General features: G+C 37.7%; 1 protein-coding gene and 1 pseudogene across 6 annotated transcripts in view; one reads left to right on the forward strand and one right to left on the reverse strand.

Moving 5' to 3' along the window:
- PHKB (phosphorylase kinase regulatory subunit beta) overlaps window positions 1-12,090 on the reverse strand; it is a 233,431-nt gene that overhangs the window by 142,397 nt on the left and 78,944 nt on the right. The gene's annotated exons all lie outside the window — the stretch shown is intronic.
- LOC148774419 (heterogeneous nuclear ribonucleoprotein A1-like) lies at window positions 8,282-9,164 on the forward strand (annotated as a pseudogene).

Genomic DNA, 12,090 nt, shown 5'->3' on the forward strand with positions numbered 1-12,090 from the left:
GAGTCAACTCGTCGCATGAGGTGGCCAAAGAACTGCAGTTTCAGCCTTAGAATCAGTCCTTCTAATGAACGCCCAGGATTGATCTCCTTTAGAATGGACTGGTTGGATCTCCTTGCAGTATAAGGTGCTCTCAAGAGTCTTCTCCAACACCACAGTTCAAAAGCATCAATTCTTCGGCGATCAGCTTTCTTCAGAGTCCAACTCTCACATCCATACATGACCACGGGAAAAACCATAGCCTTGACTAGACGGACCTTGGTTGGCAAAGTAATGTCTCTGCTTTTTACTATACTATCAAGGTTGGTCATAACTAAAACAATACAAATTCTCTAGTCTGAACAAAAGAGAGAAACTAGACTTAACAAAACAAATGAAGAAAATCTCAGAGACCTGTGGGACTTCAACAAAGGTTTAACATTCATGTCACTGGACTTCCTGAACAAGAAAAAAAAAGGGCAGAGCTTAAAAAGAAAAAAGCATCTGAAACAATGGCAGAAAATTTCCCAGTTAGCAAAAGAAAAAAAAAAAAGAAAGCTAAGTGAAAAAAAAGCTAAGTGAAACTCAAACAAAATAAAAATACCCATTGAGGACACATCATAACTTCTGAAAACTAAAGAGAAAGAAAAATCTTGACAGTATCCAAAGAAAACATGTCTCCAGGGGAAAAGCAATTAAATAACAGTGAACTGGTTATAAAAAAAACCCAAAAAACCACAAAGCTAAAAGAATGTGACATAAGAGTTTTTAAGCATTAAAAGAAAGAACTGTCAACCCAGAATCTTATACCAGTAAATATATTCAATATATTTATTTATTTAAGCAAGGCATTCCCAGATGAAGGAAAAGTAAGAGGTCTGTCAAAAGCAGATTTACCCTAAAAATATGACAGAAGTTCTCAAAACAGAAAGGAAATGCTAGATAGTTAGAAAATGGTAAACTAAACTACTGGTAAATACAATAGGCTTTTCTCCTGTTGAGTTTTATAAATTATATTTGATAGTTACAGCAAAAGTTACAACACTGTGGTTCTAAATGTATATGGAGGAAATATTTTATATAATTAGATTATAAATGGGGGAGGGTAACAAGATACATATGAAGGTAAAGTTTCTATAATCCCTCTGATAAACTGATAACATTAATACACTGAGTACATATGTGTATATAATAATACCTAGAGCAACCACTGAAAAGCCATAAAAAAAGATCATTCAAAACCACTATAGATAATCAAAATGGAATTCTAAAAAAATGTTTTAGAACTAACAGGAATGTAGGAAAGAGGAAACAGAAATTAAAAAAAGAGAATAAATACAAAAATAAAATGGCAAATGTAAACCAAAACATATCAATAATTACATTTAATGTAAAAGTCTAAACATGGCAATTAAAGATTGGCAGAGTTGATCTAGAAACATGACCCAACTGTATACAAGAAACTCTTTTTGAATATAATAATTTAGACAGTTTGAAAGTAAAAGGATTTAGAAAAGAAGTATCATGTAACCATTAATCTCAAATGAAAGCATATTTTGAAGTCCCAACCCAGAGAGATAGTATTTGGAGATAGGTCCTTTGGAAGGTAATTAGGCTTAGATTAGGTCATGAATGTGGAGCCCCTATGAATGATGGAATTAGTATGCCTGAGTCACAAAGCATGTGGGATCTTAGTTCCCTAAGGATTGAACCGTGCCCTCTGTAGTGGAAGCATGGAGTCTTAATCGCTGGACCCCCAGGGAAGTCCCAGGATTAGTATCTCTAAGAAGACCAAAGAGCTTGCTTTGTCTCTATCTCTGGCATGAAAGGACATGGCAAGAAGGTGACGATCTGTAAATCAGAAGAAAGCCTTCACCAGAGAACAGAGATGTCTGGCAACTTGATCTTGGACACTTTAGACTCCAGAATATATAAATTCTTGTTGTTTAAGCTACCCAGTTTTTGGTACTTTGTTTTCACAGGACAAATCAATGAATACAATTCTATATAACAGGAGTATACTTTTTTTTTTTCAAGTGCTCTCACCAACATCAAGAGATCCTATCTTGGCGATAAACAAAATCTCAAGACTATAAAAGAACTGAAATCCTACTGAACTCTTTAATCACAATGGCATCAAACTAGAATCAATAACAGAACAACAACAGGAGCATTTGCCAACACTTGTAACGAAAACAATATATACCTGTCTACATAATCCACATGAATGAAAGAAGAATCTCAAGTGAAATAAAAAATACAATGAATAGAATGAAAATGAAAATACAACATAAAAATTTGTGTAGTATAACTAAAGTAGAACTAAGGGAAATTTACAGAACTAAATGCATATATTAGCAAAGAGAAAAGCCTCAAATCAACTATCTAATCCCAATGTAATTGAAGCTAGAAAAAGAATAAAATAAACCTGAAGCAAACAGAAGGAAATAACACAGATAACAGAAAATAATGACAACCGACACATCCATACCCACACACACACAAAAAAACAGAAAGAAAAAAATCAGTGAAACAAACAACTGATCTTTAAAGAGCTAAAGAAAATTGACAGAAGCCTGACAAAGATATGACACAAATGACCAATATTAGGCATAAAACAGGAGGTAACATTACAGACATTGTAGGCATCAAAAGGATAATGAGCAAATACTCTGAACAATTCAACATACATAGATTAAAAGGAATGAATCAATTCCTGGAAAAGCACAAACTATCACTACTCACTCAATATGAAATAATTTGAATAGCCCCATTACTGTTAAGTTGAATCCATAATTTTCAAATGGTCAAAAAAACCCTCTCCATACCTATATGATTTCATTGAAGAAATCTATCAAACGTTTAAAGAAAAACTGACACTAATTCTACACAATCTCTTCCAGAAAATAGAGTGGGAAAGAAACACCTCAGAGTTCATTTTGTTGAATCTAGCATTACACTGATATCAAAACAAAACAAAAAGACAACGCACAAAAAGAAATCTATAGGCCAACATCTCTCATGACTACAGACATTAAAATCTTTTTAAAAATTAGCAAATAGAATTTAGCAATATGTGAAATGAATTATCCCCATGACTGACCAGGTATGGTTTAGTCTAGGGACAAAAGGCTAGTTCAATAATCAGAAATTAATCAACATAATCCACCATATTAATAGCCTAAAGAAGGAAATTCACAGGATCATATTGGTGGTATCAGCAGAGGAATAGACATATAGAACCCAGAAACAGTCCAATATAAATATGTCCACTTTATTTTTAACAAGAGCACAAAGGCATTTCAGTGGAGGAAAGACAGTCCTTTCAACAAATGCGAATGATGCTGGAGCAACTGAACATGCATCGAAAAAAAAAAAAAAACCTTCAACATCATACCTTATACAAAATTAACTCAAAATAGATCATGAACTTAAATATAAGACACAACACTGTATAACTTTTATAAAACAAACCATCAGAGAAAATCATCAGAATCAAGGTTACACAGAGTTGTCAGAATTTACACGAAAAGCACAATCCATAAAAGAAAAAATTTATAAACTGGGGTTCATTAAAATTGAAAGCTTCCTCTGACAACAACAACAACAAAAAAAAACCAAGCTGCAGGTTAGGAGAATATATTTGCAAAACACAGAATTAAAGGACTAGTATCAAGAATTATTTATGTATAAAGAATTCTCAAAAATCAACAATTAAAAAAACCATCCAATTAGAAAATGAGCAAAAGACATGAAGAGACATTTCACTGAAGATGCAGATGATATATAATCACATGAAAAGATCCAACATCATTATCCATTAGGAAATGCAAATTAAAACCACAATAAGCTACCACTACAAACAAATCAGAGTAAATAAAGTAAAAAATAGTGATAACACCAAATGCTGGCAAAGATTCAGAGAAATGACATCATACATTGCTAGTAGGAATGTAAAGCAATATGGGACTCTCAAAAATAGTCTTGCAGTGTCTTTAAAATCTAAACATGCAACTACCCACCAACTGAACTACTGGACATTCATCCCAGATAAGGTCACAATCATTTACAACTATGTCTTCTTCTAAGAGTTTCATAATTTTAGCTCTATTAGGTCATTGACCCTTTTCCAGTTAATTTTTGTATTATATACTGCACGAAGTAGGGACCCAAATTTATTCTTTTGTATCCAGTTGTCCCAGCACCATTTGCTAAAAAGATTATATTCTTCTCTATCAATTATCCTTGCAACTTTGTCAAAATCAACTGACCATGCACGTATGGGTTTCTTTCTAGATCATCAATTCTACTGCACTAATATCTGTATCTGTTATACTTGTACCACACTATTTAATTATTGTAGCAGATTACCGTAACTATAGTAAGCTCATTACTATATTAAATTTTGAAGTTGCAAAGTGTGGATCCTCCAACTTTGTTCTTTATCAAGGGTTGTTTTGGCTATTCTGAGTCCCTTGTATTTCCATGCAAATTTTAGGTTAGTTTGCCAATTTCTAAAAAAAAAAAAAAGACAGATTTTTGATATGGATTACACTGAACACCCCTGGAGTAGGAAATGGCAACCCATTTTCTTGCCTGGAAAATTCCATGGACAGAAGAGCCTGGTGGTATAGTGCTATAGTCCATGGGGTGGCAAAGAGTCAGATGTGACTGAGCACACACTGAACAAAGGATATCTTTCCATTCTTGCATGTCTTCTTTAATTTTTTTCAACAATATTTTATAGTTTTTGATGTGCAAGTCTTGCATTTCTTTTGTTAATCCCCTCTACTTTAAAAGTGAGGAAATTAAGTTCTGAGAGATTGAATGTAAGTGACTTTCAAATGCATCCTTACTTTCTCTTTTGTGAAAACTCTCTTCCCTACTACAATGTATGCAGACCATTTTAGCTGGTTCTCAAGAACAACTACACCAATAATCTGGTATTGCTTCCCAGGTGACCCTAGTGATGAAGAACTCACCTGCCAATGGAGGAGATGTAAGAGATGTGGGTTTGATCCCTGGGTCTGCAATATTCCTGGGAGGAGAGCATGGCAACCCACTCCAGCAATTTTTGCCTAAAGAAACCTATGGAAAGAGAAGCCTGGAGGGCTACAGCCCAAAGAGTCACAGAGTCGGACAAGACTGAAGCAACTTAGCACGCACACACTACTGACTCAAATCTGCAGTCCACCAGTTCACTTTCAGTGAAGAAGTACCTCACACTTCCACAGGTTGAACAAATTTCAAAACAATCCACGTGGTACTCGGTAGTATACTTTAGAGAAGGGGCATGGTCTCTTTTCATAGCCAAAGTCACTTTAAAGAAATGACAAGGCCTACAACCTGGAGGAACAAAGTCCAAATGAAGAATATGTGCTAGTTTAAAATATGTCTGCCAAATCTTTGCCTTCTATCAAAAGGTGGAGTCTAATTCCCCTTACTTATCTTATTGACTCTAACAGATAGGATGTAGTGAAAGTTATGCTGCATGATTTCCAAGACTAGGTCATAAAAAGATATAGCTTCCACCTGGCCTGTGGGTTTTGGGACACTGAACCTTGGAACCTAGCTACCACAATGTGCGGAATCTATATGGAAAAACTTCATGTAAGTCTTCCTGCTGAAGTCCCAGTCAACGCTCTGATACCCAAGTGAGGAAGTCTTCAAAATTGACTCTAGCCCCAGCCACAACTGATGGCAAACATGAGACCCTAAGTATGAACCACCCTAGTTAGCCTAGTCAACCCTCTGAACCATGAGAGTTAACAATAATGAAAGATTGTTGTTTTGCTGTTTTATGCTTCTAAGCTTGCAATGCTTTACTTGAGCAGTAGGTGGCAAGAAAAGAACCTAAGGCAGGTTTCTAAACTGCACATGCACCCAGCACAATCATACCTAGCCTTGAATAGTCCAAATGGAAACCAAATAGTACCTGCATAAGAATTCTAAATTCTTATAACCTAAGGGTTAGAAGAGCCATAGGAATCATATACTCTGACAATGCATGCAAAAACATTTGCTGCCAATTGATTTTATTGCTTAAGGATGTGTTCTCAATGCCCAGGGAGTTCTCCGTTAGTCCCCAGTGCACAAGGTTCTAAGTTTTAAAATGGTACAGAAAGACAGCTAAGGGATGAATTTGGAAACTGTCCTCTAAATAAAGCACTATAAAAGAAAGTAACATTGCATCAGGACTATAGTAAAGATCAAGTTCTTACCATTTCAATTTTCTTTACCAATGCAACTGGTTGAATAATTGGACTTAATTGAAATTCACAAATATGTTACTTTATTATTGACTGGTTATTTAAATCGTTGGCAACAGCAAGCTATTTATGTGACTATTACCAACAGAGCATTCACCAATTTGGTTCTTTAAAGTTGTTACCTTACATTTACTTACAGGAACTAAAATAAAGTGTTTACCTGGGAGACAGTATTTAATAAAGTGATTTATTGCATAAACGAAAGTTTCTCTAGAAAAGATAATGGGTTTGGACTAGTTGATTAAAAACCCACCATGGAATCCAAAAAATTAACTGGCAAGCATGGAAATTAAATTCACAATCTCATATTCATTAACATTATGCTTTAACTCCCTGAGGTGCCCAACCATACTTGCTGGAAAAAAAGACTTTACAGTACTATGGTTTTAATGGATGTTCATGAATTGTTCAGTACAGGAAAAATACATAAAATGAAGCAGAATGGATGGATAACTGCCTGTATTATAGCTCAATGACTAGAACATCAGAAATGACTTAAGAAAAGTAGATACTTTAAATAACAAGTACTATATGAAATAAAATGGTCACTAAAAAAGTATCTTAAACTGAGTAAAGTGGTGCTATGATGGTTACTTATCAGGTATTTTAGTGATAGCCTTCCTTATTGGAAAAGCCTAGAGAATAGAACATAAAATTGTATTCCCCCCAACAAAACCCCAATAATCTTTCCTTCTGGATATATATCTATTACGGGCTTCCCTGGTAGCTCAGTTGGTAAAGAATCCAACTGCAATGCAGGAAACTCCAGTTCGATTTCTGGGTTGGGAAAGATTCACTGGAGAAGAGATAGGCTACCCACTACAGTATTCCTGGGCTTCCCTTGTGGTTCAGCTGGAAAAGAATCTGCCTGCAAAGTGGGAGACCTGAGTTTGATCCCTGGGTTGGGAAGATCCCCTGGAGAAAGGAATGGCTATCTACTCCAGTATTCTGACCTGGAGAATTCCATGGACTGTATAGTCCATGGGGTTGCTAGGAGTCAGACATGACTGAGAAACTTTCACTTTCACGTATGTATAATAATCTTTCCATTTGGGCATTGTTGTTGTGGTTCAGCTGCTAAATCGTGGTTCAGCTGCTAAGTCACGTCTGACTTTGCAACCTCATGGACTACAGTACGCCAGGTTTTCCCTGTTCTTCAGTATTTCCCAGTTCTTCTTTCCCTGTTCTTCAGTATTTCAAAGCATGTCCATTGAGTCACTGATGCCATCCAACCATCTCATCCTCTTTCGTCCCCTTCTCCTCCTTCCCTCCATATTTCCCAGCATCAGGGTCTTTTCCAACAAGTCGGCTATTCACATCAGGTGGCCAAAGAACTGGAGCTTCAGCTTCAGCATCAGTCCTTCCGATGAATATTCAGGGTTGATTATATATCTACATTACTAAGTTATTACAACTTTCCTTTTTTGTTTTCCAATAGCCAAAATATTTAAAGTTAGGTTTGAGATTCAATTCATATTTTATAGAGGACTCATCTCTTCTACACCTGTAATGCAGGAGACCCCAGTTTGATTCCTGGGTCAGGAATATGCCCTGGAGAAGGGATAGGCTACCCACTCCAGTATACATGGGCTTCCTTGGTGGCTCAGACAGTAAAGAATTGGCCTGCAATGAGAGAGACCTGGGTTTGATCCCTGGCTTGGGAAGATCCCCTGGAGGAGGGCATAGCAACCCACTCCAGTATTCTTGCCTGGAGAATCCCCATAGACAGAGAAGCCTGGAAGGGCTACAGTCCATAGGGTCGCAAAAAGTCAGACATGACTGAGTGACTAAGCGCAACTCATTCTCTTCTCCAAAACAGTTTGGCTTAAAGTGTTTAAAGGTAGCCCCAAGGAGTAGAAACAGCCTTACTTAAATGAGGGAGGGAAAGTTTTAAAATTAAAATACTGAATTTAACGTGGAACAGCTAAGAAGACCACCTGGATATGTAACTCTGGGGATTAAGAATTAGTGTTATACTTTCTGCCTGTGGATGCCACTGAGTAAGCATCGTTGAAGTCTTCCCCTCCACTGCCACCATGTCTAAGCCAAAGTCTCCCAAAGAGCCTCAACAGCTGCAGAAGCTCTTCATCAGAGGAATGAGTTTTGAAACAAATGATGAGAGTCTGAGGAGCCATTCTGACCAATTGGGAACATTCACAGACTGTGTGGTAATAAGGAATCCAAGTGCGCCAGAGGCTGCGGGTTTGTCACATATGCCTCTGCAGAGGAGGTGGACACAGCCATGAATGCAAGGCCACACAAGGTGGATGGAGGAGTTGTGGAACCGAAGAGACCGTCTCAAGAGAAGATTCTCAAAGAGCTGGTGTCCACTTACCCGTGAAAAAGATTTTTGTTGGTGGCATTAAAGACACTGAAGAGCATCACCTGAGAAATTACTTACAATAGTAGGGGAAAACGGAAGTGACTGAAATCATGACTGACCGAGGCAGTGGCAGAAAGACAGGCTTTGCTTTTGCAACCTTTGATGACCATGATTCCATAGACAACACCGTCATTCAGAAATACCACATTGTGAATGGCACAACTGTGAAGTAAGAAAAGCCCTATCAAGGCTTGCCTAAGCAAGAGATGGCTAATGCTTCATCCAACCAGAGAGGTCAAAGTGGTCTGGAAACTTTGATGGCAGCCATGGTGGTGGTGGATATTGGTGGCCGTGGGGATGGCTGTAACAGATTTGGTAATGATGGAAGCAATTTTGGAGGTGGAGGAAGCTACAATGATTTTGGCAGTTACAACAATCAATCTTCAAATTTTGGACCCATTAAAGGAGGAAACTTTGGAGGCAGAAATTCTGGCTCCAATGGTGATGGAGGCCAATACTTTGCCAAACCAGGAAACCAAGGTGGCTATGGTGTTTCCAGGAGCAGCAGTACCTATGACAGTGGGAGAAGGTTTTAATTACTGCCAGGAAACAGAGCTGAGCAGGAGAGGAGAGCCAGAGAAGTGATAGTTTACAACAGATTTGTGAACTCAGCCAAGCACAGTGGTGGCAAGGCCTAGCTGCTACAAAGAAGACATGTTTTAGGCAATACTTGTGTATATGAGCAAAAACCTTGAGGACTGTATTTGTGATAAATTTGTGTAACAGGTTATTTTAGTTTCTGTTTTATGGGAAGTGTAAAGTATTCCAATAAAGGGTTTTAATGTAGTTTTTTGGTTTTTTTTTTTTTGCAGTCATGCTGTTGATGGCTAAATATAATAGTCTAATCATGATGTTGAATAAATACATTTTTTTTAAATGCGCTGTGTAAAGTTAATCTACTCTGAAGCCATTTTGGTAAACTATCCCAACAGTGTTAAGTTAGAATTCTTTCAGGGTGATGCCGGGTTCCACTCAAAATTTATTTACAACCTGCTCTGGTGGAGAAGCTTTTGTTTTCAGAACCTTGTTGTAGCTGAACTGACAGTTACTGTGTTGTGACCTGGAGTTCGCCGTTAAAAGAGTCACCCATGCAAAGTCATGGAGTTTTTTGGGTTATTAATGACTGTTGGCACATCCTATGCGATATATCTAAATTGAATTATGGTACCAAATAAAGTTATAGATGGGAATGAAGCTCGTGTATCATCCATTATCAGGTATAATCAATGAAAGATTTAATATCTTCAAAAAAAGAATTTGTGTTATAATAAATAGGTAACTAATACATGAAGGAAAATGCAACTAAATCAAATAATATTAATATAAGATTTTAAATGTAAGGAAATTATTATAAGACTTAGAGACTAAACAGAAGAAAAAAGGAGAATTATTTGCAATAGTTCTAGACACCCTAGGAGAAACTAAAAGGAGTATGTTGTTCAAGGAAAAGTCAGTTCAACAGAAAAATCAAGAGAGCAGGGAATGGGTGCTCAGGAAACATTCAGTTACACTGAGCTTAGAGCAATGGATTCTTTTACCAAATCCTGAAAAGGACGAGGATGCTGCAAGAATGGGTTAAATGGTTAAATGTAATGAGATCACTTTTTAGAAAAAAGTTCTGAAGCTTATCTAAGAAATGCTAAATAATTCAAGAATTTGGACTAAAACAGATACAGGCAAACCTGGGGCTGAAAAGAGCAGATTAGGAAGGGAATGACAAAGTCATTAGGTTAAATCAAGCTTTGCTGATTGCTAAGCAAAGACATCCTTGAAACTTAGCAAAATGTCACCAAGGTGGTACACCTTGCTATTCTTTCAAACTTAAGGAAAACTTCTTAAGACATTAAACTACAACATGATACAGTAAAAATAACTTTGGATTTTGAAGTCAACCACCTGGAATTCAATTCTGGCTCCATTACTTTTTGATTTGTATCACTTAAGGAATGGAGGGGGAAAAAAAAATCACAAAGTCTTCTAAACTTTAAGTTTCCTCCTGTGTAAAAAGGCAGCAATGTTTCCTGCCCGGACTAAATAAAACTTACCCTGTAACTGTAGTGCCAGGGTTTAAAATTACTAGAGGGACACTGAGCATGGATGCTGAAGGGGAAGCCTGTATCCTTAGAATACTAGGTGTATGGGTTTTAGGGACTAGGGGCAGTAAGCATTTTTGACCAAGATGCAGTTTAGAAGGGATGCGCACTGTGTGAGGCAAAAGAAAGCGACATTTACCAAGTCAGTGAGCACAAGGCCCTAGTGATCGTCAAGGCAACAGAGTGTGCTCGGATTCCTGCTAAGGAGGACTGCACAGCACAGACACAGAGACTCGGAAAGAAAGTTAGAAGGCAAAGGGCAATATGAGCATTTTTAGCAAGAATTACTACATACTATTTCAGGCTTCTCAAAATTATCAGAATAACTTAAGAATATAACAAGGATATCGCATTAAGCAGTCCTTGGATCAGACCCAACTAGGCACTAGGATCAGATAATTCTGGGAAGTCACACAGCAATAGACTAAGAATTGGGACTTAATCCCTGACCAGTAGCTGCTCTACATTTGACTCCCGGGCATAAGCACAGAAAGATACTGGCCTCCCACCACCACTGCCAACACTACATCCCTAAGAGTCATAGGGCTCAGGTCTCCTGCAGTTTCAAAGTAGACACGGTGTCAGCAGAGGTGACAGATCTGAAATAGGCCTGTGAGTATCCGAGCTAAGAAGCATTGTGGAAAAAAAATTTTAAGTTATTTACAGCATCATACCATGGAAAATTAGAAGATGAATGTTAAACATATAAAACGCACCATCCAAAGCTAAATAGCAAACTTCATTTCCTATCCATTTGAATAAAATTGGCCTGCTACAATTAACGTTAATTTTGCATGCAAAAGGTAGCAAAGAACATCACTTAATGATTTTCCAAGACTTGAAATAAAATCCTTAATGATTCAATTTAAAGACTGGCACCTCAGTTACAGGAGAACAAGCTGGAGTCTCTTTTTCACTGTTGTCATTTAGTTGCTAAGTCCTGTCTGACTCTTTTGTGACCCCCATGGACAGTAGCCTGCCAAGGGACTTCCCAACACCCTCACTTTCTAAGATTAACGGTAACTTTTACCCAAGAGTCTTTCTGAGTTTACTACAGCTTTTATAAACAGAAAAAACCCTATTCTAAATATTTTATACTGAAAAGATCAGTACAGACCACACTGCTGCTGCTGCTGCTAAGTCACTTCAGTCGTGTCCGACTCTGTGTGACCCCATAGACGGAAGCCCACCAGGCTCCCCCGTCCCTGGGATTCTCCAGGCAAGAACACTGGAGTGGGTTGCCATTTCCTTCTCCAATGTGTGAAAGTGAAGTCGCTCAGTCATGTCCGACCCTTAGCGACCCCATGGACTGCAGCCCACCAGGCTCCTCCATCCATGGGATTTTCTAGGCATGAGTACTGGAGTGGCT

Source organism: Moschus berezovskii, chromosome 22, assembly GCF_049115385.1.
Source record: "Moschus berezovskii isolate FMDL1 chromosome 22, NW_MosBer_1.0, whole genome shotgun sequence".
NCBI classification, from domain to species: domain Eukaryota; kingdom Metazoa; phylum Chordata; class Mammalia; order Artiodactyla; family Moschidae; genus Moschus; species Moschus berezovskii.